General features: G+C 41.6%; 1 protein-coding gene across 1 annotated transcript in view; it reads left to right on the top strand.

Moving 5' to 3' along the window:
• The first annotated feature begins 743 nt into the window (after positions 1 to 743).
• The window catches only part of Aass (aminoadipate-semialdehyde synthase), a 60,983-nt gene continuing 53,631 nt past the window's right edge, over positions 744 to 8,095 (top strand). The window contains exon 1 of the mRNA XM_075953690.1: positions 744 to 907. The gene's annotated coding sequence lies outside the window, so the exon portion shown is untranslated. The remainder of the gene's footprint in view (positions 908 to 8,095) is intronic.

Below are 8,095 nucleotides of genomic sequence, written 5' to 3'. Positions count from 1 at the left end.
TTTTTTTTTTTTTTTTTTTACAGAACCCAGGATCACCTAGACAAGGGATGGCACTGACCACAATGGGCTTTTCCAGGGAATCACAAATTAAGAAAATGTCCTAAGGGCTTGCCTGCAGCCGGATCATATGGAGAAGTTGACACAAACTATCCAGTACTTTAGGGTTATTTCCAGAAACTTGCCTCACAAGTCTAAATAGAGGAGAAATTTGTGAAAACAGGAGGGATGATGCCCTTCTGGCTGTTACCCCCAGACTCCACGATTGCTGGGGCTAGTCTTTATGAAACACGTTTTTCACAACCCTGAACTCTGTAATGCATTCGTCATCCACAAACTTCTGTTCCTTCGATGTGGTGTACCTCCGTTCTCAGCTATCAGGATTCTAAAAACACGCTGGAATTCTCATCGGACTGGGCTTCCTCCTCCTGTTACAGGTCGTGAAAAGGTGCGTTTCATAAAACAAACATGACACCTGCGCTTGCGACTTCTCCAGGAGATGTTACTGCCCAGACGTTTCTTTCGTTCTTTTTCTGTCTTCGCCTGCTTTCTGCCACAGGCAGTTACAAACCTGGTCAATAACCATCTAGGGAGGTCCTGAGCTAAGCTCTAGGGTCAGAGATCTTTCTGGCAGATGAACCTTAGAGTAGAACAGGGGCAGGGCATGACCTAGTACCTGGCAGCGCCTCCGATTGGCGGAAGAGAAGGTTGTTCCTTCGAGGCTGCTGCTGATTGGCTGCAAGAGGGAAGACTTGTGACGTACTTAAAAGTTGAGCAAACACCTCCTCCTCCTTCTCGCCCCCTGCCCTGCCCCCCAAGCCAATTTTTTTTTCCCCCTCACGGAAATCTGAGACTTCAGGGTCCAGATTCAGGAGCTCTTGGCGGCGGAGGACTATTCAGAAGTCACAAGGTGAGAAGAGGGCCGGGAGGGCGACGCTGATGCAGGCGTGATCCCTGCCTGCAGGATGCACTTGCAGCTCCCGGCTCAACCGCGGGACTCCAGCTGTTGGCCGCGACAGAGCTAGGGAGGGGGACAAACTTTAGGCCTCACCGCCCAGCTTTCCTGAAGGGAGGGAGGGCGGTGGGTTCAGCTCCTCGGCGTCTGAATAGGAAGGGGGAGGAGGGCGATGCACTTTTTTCGGGGGTGGACCCTGGCGATTGTGGTGCTGTTGCTGGGGACTATGGGTTGATGTTGAAATTAAAGTTGCAGAGTGAATAACTTATTTATTCTTGGACTGAAAACTTCTTTGCCGGTGGTGGCAGATGGAGAGAAGCAAGATTCTTCCTGAGCCCTGGTCCCCGTTTGAGTCCGCGGAACTGTGAACTGTGACACCGAATTTCCCACGCCTAGCTGCAGTTTTAGGGCTGGCCACTGTGTCTGAGATAGAGGCATGGCGGGGTCAGTCTGTACTCTAATTGAGATAGGCATGAGACAGAAAGTTGGGCAAGTTGGGTTTCTGTTCTTCAAACTCTCGATATCCGGGAGGGGGGTGGGGGGAGGTGCTGTGCAGGCCAGGCCGATGCGCAAGAAGATGACTGTGAACACACACACTTTGTTAACTCTGGTTGAATGAAGAAAGGGGGAGAAAGGGAGAGAAAAAAGCTGAATAAATGAATTAGTTCCTAAATCAGTAGAGATCGATGTTTCTTGGATGTTATGGGTCATGAATTGTGAAAATGTGAGCAATGTTTAGCTGTGACCAGCGTTATGAGGCTCGGTACACCACATTGAATGGTCTATGATGTACACAGAGTCTTTCCAGTTCTTTGTACAAAACACAAATGGCATGGCATGGTGTGTGCGCGTTTGCATGTTTGTGTGCACACGCGCATGTGTATTTGGCCACCCCACTCTGTTCCATGAAGGTGAGCGGACCTTGGGCTGCATAAACTTGTTGGTTACAAAATCTGATTGTCATTCTTCGAAGTGTCTTAGGAAGACAAAAGTTGAGTTTGCTTATTGGAGGTATTTCCCCAGTCTTCTAGAAAATCATATTTCTTACCACGGTCGCTGTTTTCATTGAATCTAAAGTGTCATCAAATTAAGGCGCATCCCTGTGGCAGAGATGCTAAAATGTGAAAACGTGTCTCAACCTGGTCGAAGCAGAGCTAGAATGGTAACGGATCTTACGTGTTCACCTGTGTCTGAAGAGTGGCGTTCAGGACAGGCTCTTTCAGTTTGGATTCTCTTTTCCTCTTCTTGGGAAGCATAATTTACTATAGTGTGACAAAGAGTAAGGGCAAGCAGTGTCTTCGACTAGGGGGTGTGACTATGCTCACATTGGAGAAATCAGGAGGCTTTTAAATTATGTTTAAACTTTTGTTCCCCCACCCTGTGTGTTTGGAATGGGGTGGGGAAGATGCGTTGGCAATTTAGTTCTTATTTATCATATTTATCTATTATACATGCTCTATTGCATAGGTTTTTGTAATGTATACTTAAATTTTCTCATTATTTATCTTAAGATAAATAATTTAAAATTTTTACCTGGCTAACAAAATTATAAAACCATTTTGGATTGCACTGCAGTTTAGAACACTGTTTTACATTTCACTGAGTCTAAATCTGTGAGCTAGGGAAGTCAAGTTTTTGTTTGTTTGCTTTGATTTTGACGCAGGCTCCCACTATGTAGTCCTGGCTGTCCTGGAACTCACTAAGGACCAGGCGAGCCTCCAACTCACAGAAGTCCACCTACCTCTGACTCCAAGTGCTGGGATTATAGGCATGCACCACCACACCTGACTTTGAGAATCGGATTTTTCTGTTATTGAATGATAGCAGCTGGAGGATTGAGACAATATGAATTTTTTCAGACTAGATAAATTAACAGTAAGAGACCTGTCCACGAGGTCTCTCTGCAGTTTTATTATCTGTATTACTGTTGCTGTGCACCCCCCCCCCCACACACGCCTGATAGAAGCAATTTGAGCGGGAAAAGATTTCTTGGCTCACATTAGAAGAAGGGATGAGGTTCATCATGGAGGAAAGCCATGAGTGTGAGTGTGAGGTTGCTGACCACACATGGTCCATGGTCAAGCTGTAGAAAAAGATGAACACTGGAGCTCAGGTTATCCCCCTGCCCCTTTATTCATCCCGGGATCCCAGTGTGTGGGATGGCACCACCGACATCGGGGAGGGTCTTCCTTCCTCCCTTAAACCTCTCTGAAGATGCCGTGTCTTCTAGGGCATTCTAAATCTATCAAGTTGACAGGGAAGGTTAATCAACACAGTTCAAGTGGTTTTAAATTTTATTTTTATTTTATTTTATTTTAACCATTTGGCTAGCGCGTTTATACTAGGTTCAACACGGAAGCATTTGAGCAATGGACTGGGGAAGAGGAAGTGAATATCTGGTGCCAGTGCCTTTGCAGTTCCAGGCTTGGTTCCAACAAGCCTTGGAGTTGGGAGGGATTTGGCTTAGTTAGAACTAAGCCATTGTCAGATGCTCTGTTGACGCTGGAACTCTTGAAGTTCCCAGGAACACTAAGGTCCGGGAAATAGGTAAGAAGGATAGGTATGGAGCCACTGTGTTAGCTTACATATGCTAGGATGATATGGTATATGGAAATTACCATATACCAAATATGGTATATTCTTTTAAAATACTAATGTGTATAGTGGGGGAAATGGCCCAGCGAATAAAAACACTTGTCTGTTCTTGCAGAGAACTGGAGTTTGGTATCTAGCTCCTAAATCAGGCAGCCCATAAATACCTGGAACTGCACTCTAAGGGCTTGGATTTCCTCTTCTGGATTCAGGGGCTGTACTAACACCACACACACACACACACACACACACACACACACACACACAAAACAGAATAAAATAAACCTTAAAAAATACCAAGTATATTTTAAAAGACATCTGCAGGTTTGAATTAACTAAAAAGACAAAAACAACTTGCATTTCTTATATATTATCTTATTTCTTCATCTGAGGCCGATGTTAACCCTTTCATGGTCTCTTAATATTTAGTCCAGGTATGTATCCGTTTGCTGCAAATAACTTGGCATTGAAAAACCTCTTCTTGTGATTTAGTAATTCGGTCACTGAAATATGGGGAGTAGATTGTTCTAATGATTCAAAATAAGTGGTCCCTAAGACGTGCCTAAGTTTCGAGACCAGAGACAGAACATTTGATTTTAATTTCTTCAATTATGAATTTACATTTTTAAGCTTATTCATGTCTCAGTGGAAGTGGTAGAAGTTGAGAGAAGGCAAGATTAGGTCTTTATATTTTGTGATTGTACGTTGACCTACTGCAGTGATTCTCAACCTTTTTAATGCTGCAACCCTTTAATACAGTACCCCATGTGATGATTGCGACAATAAAATACATTTGTTGCAACTTCATCACTGTAATTTTGCTACTTTTATGAATCATAATGTAAATATCTGATACGGAGGATATCTGATACGTGACCACAAAAGGGTCATGACCCACAGGTTGAGAACTGCTGGTCTAATGATTCCCAAGTTTACAGAGTGTTTTCTCATGAGTAGATGTTACGCAAAAAATTGGAAGAATTTAGAGAGATTTTTGATACTGGATAGAATAATTAAAAGATCCATAAAAGGTCTAGGGATGTTGCGATATAAAATACTTTCACACTAGCCCAGAGTGGAGTATAACTAAGGTTGATTTATTTGGGAGAAAACTCACAGAAAGAGTAGAGATCCTCAGTTCTCTGAGTGTGTGGGGAGCTGGAACTGAATACAGTGGTCAAGGGGCTCACACATGCCCCTCCATCTGCATTTATAGTACAGGAGACCATGCTCAAACTGGGCCAGCATCCAAAAGGCCATTGGCTGAAGGAGTTCCCATACCACCTCCCTCTTTATTCTAAATAAGAGAGTTTCAAGCCCAAAACAAAATGATATACAATAAGAACAAATATCAAGTATAAGAATTAAAATTATAGCCAGCATAAACAACATCAAGCAGAAAACATATGCTAAATGTTTTAATAATTATCCTACCCTAAGGAGTCTAAGTCTCATATTAGAAATGGCTTGGTGAAGTCATGAGAAGAAAGTAATTATGACTACCTAGTCTTTAATCCCTTCAAAGATCTGAGAAGGGAAATACTATCACTTGAGTAAATAGGAAGTGCAATCAAGCAACTTCCAAAAGGTGTAAGAAATGACAAAAAAAGACACCAAAACCCCGACTGCCTGGGCAATCACCCAAAGTCTCATTTGCAATATTGGGGCAACCAACTTTGGTTAAGGCCTAGAGCATCCGACAGACCATTTTTAGAGACAGGAAAAATTTCAAAACCATCTTATCCTATCTTGGCAAGGTTTGACAGTCTTTTTGTTTGTATACTGCTTGTCCAGTATGGACACCCTGAATTTTGTCAGTGGTTGAGGCAGGAGCAGTTTTTTGCCTAAAGGCCAGTTTTGCCAAGAAGAAAACTATCTTCAGTGCCCAACATTCTCTCAGGAATAGATTGGTGCTGCCAGTAGCAATCATGTCTTGCATAAATGGAATCCTGCTATTTAAATGCCATATTCTACAGTTCTTTGAAGTAGTTGTAGATTATCTATCTATGTAGAATGTAATCTCTATGCATCTAAAGAACTTGATTAGACTAACTATAGGTATGACAAACATGGATCACTATTGACTTATATTTTTTAATACCTATATAGCTTAAAGACTAAGGCTTCGTATTAAAATATTAAATAATTTTTAAATAACTGTGTAGCAAATAAGGACAATGACCTTAAAATGTAAACAATGTATAAGTATCTTGATTAGAGGTAGGAATGTATAGTGCAATACAATAAATATATCCTAAAAGTGCATCAATATACAAAATATCTTAAGCAGTGGTAGAAACATGCATGCATACAATATGACAAAATAATTTTGTATGGGTGCACAAATATTGTGCACAAAATAGCATATTCAACACAAAAAATACAGTTTGAATTTGTATCAATATATAAGAACCTATGCCAATATAAATTGTCTATAAATAATAGCTCACAAGTATTCTCACTATTACTTACTATTATTATTAGTGTGAGCTTACACTAATCTATATATTTTCCCATCCAATCCCCCCCCCCTTTTTTCCAAATGAAATCCCTGAGCCTACCCCTAACCCTATACTATTATAACCAAGCCCTGAGTACAAACTTTGTTGGGAGAGGGGATATTGTCTTTTAGGATTATGTTTACCATCATGTGGTAATTTACTTGCTGTGCAAATGTGAGGGCCTGAAAAGAGCAGCTAGAGATGCTGTTACATAGCAAGTTCTGTAGTTCTGGAGAGTTTTATTGCTATCGGTGTATCTCTGTGCAACTCACAGTGATACTCTGGAGATTGTTAGAGGCACTTTAATCTCCCAGTGAATCCTATGTTAGTAGGAATGTACCCTAGAGCTATTCTTTTTTTCTTTTTTTCACAAAGACACAGAGAAGAATACTTTTAAACTTACATTTTTGTATTTGAAATGTTGACCTTCAATGTTTTGGAGGAAAAATCATTAGAATTTCAGGGTGAAGTTCTCCCCCTTTAACTCCTTTCTCTCGTCTCACTCTTCTTTGTGTTTCCCCGCCTGCTCTTATATCCTTCTTATGGGCACTCAGTAATGTCAGCTGATTTTGCTAGAATCAGTGGGTAAGCCAGAATCATTCCACCTTGTCTGAAAAATAAACATGGCACTCACACTTCCTAATATTTTTGCAAAAGTCACAGAATCCTGGACCAAAAACATCCAGAGTGGCTCTCACAGTCATTGCTGGTAAATGCTTCCTCCTCTCTATACAATTCTGAAGTTCCCACTGTTGCCTGTTTTCATGGTGCTGGGAAGTGGAATCTGCTTTCATGCTAGGCACATGCTCTTTCTTTGAGCTTCATCCTCTGTCCATTTCCTATTTCTTGATGACCTTAGGTGACCATGAAGCTCTGTGCTGAGAACAGGTCTCAAAGTTCACCCAGTTACAAGTGACCGGTAATAGCTCCTATAATCTCAGTCAGTTCCTTTTGTTCCCCAAACACCGAGAGGTCTAGAATTTACCTTGGCAGGGATTCAGGAAAGACGTTTCAGTCAACAGAGGAATAGGGGTCAAGAGGGGAGCTTTGATAATTGACTGAAGTTGGATGCCAGATTTCTTTTTGAAGCCAGAGCTGGTGAGAGTAGCTGTGTGTCACACCTCATTGTCTAGTGAAATCCCTGGCCTTCGGCAAAGCAGAGAAAATTGCAGGTTTTATCATTGGCCCCTCAGTCTGCCCCAATTGTCAGCTACATTCAGAGGGTCCAGTTGGAGAGAGTGTGTGTGTGGGGGGGGGGACCGGGAGGGAAGTGGGAGGAGGGGAGGAAGTGAAAATTTTGATTGGTATTATTTATAAAGTAATAAATAGAAAAAGAAAATCGCAGGTTTTAAGCTTCAGTCTAGGAATTCTGCCTCTGCTCAAATGTGAACCACCCAGTAAAACTATAGTGTCCTAATTCTTTATCTGTGAGGAAGGGACTATTTATTATTATTTTTTGCAAGAAGGAAATGAGTTGGTATCTGTGAAGGGTGCACCACAGTGTGGGGTTTATAATATTTAATCAATGGTAACTATTTCATTTATTTCAAATGTAAGTTACAGCAATTTGATAATTTTGAAATTCATTACAAAAAGTGAATGTGACTTCTTAATAGAATCCTAGTTTCTGATGATTTTGTCTTCCAGTTTCCTTAGATTGTATGACTATGCATGGTATGTGTGTCCCCTGCTTCTCCAAGCCCACACTCACCCCAGAAGTGGAGAGGATGTCACTGAGATTGGGAAGGTGACTCTGGTTAATAATCAAGCTTGGAAGCAGGGACACTAACTAATGGGAATGTGTGCACGTGCCTTCATTTAAGGTCCCTAAGGGAAACTCATAATGTCTTCACCTGTGAATTCAAGAAGCACAGTGTATGCATGAATGCTTGTGTGTGTGCATGCATGTGTGTGTGTGTTTATGTTCAAAGGAAACTCTGTCTTTGGAGTTGGTATTTAGGAACAAAGAGGTTCACGTGCATGAGACATTGCATGCGATCCTTTGGTTGGGGAATAGTAAGTGTTATGGACTTAGGCTCGAGTTTAATGC

This window comes from Microtus pennsylvanicus, chromosome 19 (genome assembly GCF_037038515.1).
Source record: "Microtus pennsylvanicus isolate mMicPen1 chromosome 19, mMicPen1.hap1, whole genome shotgun sequence".
NCBI lineage: Eukaryota > Metazoa > Chordata > Mammalia > Rodentia > Cricetidae > Microtus > Microtus pennsylvanicus.
The sequence above is the reverse complement of the archived record's forward strand: the minus strand, read 5'-3'. Positions and strand labels throughout refer to the sequence as shown.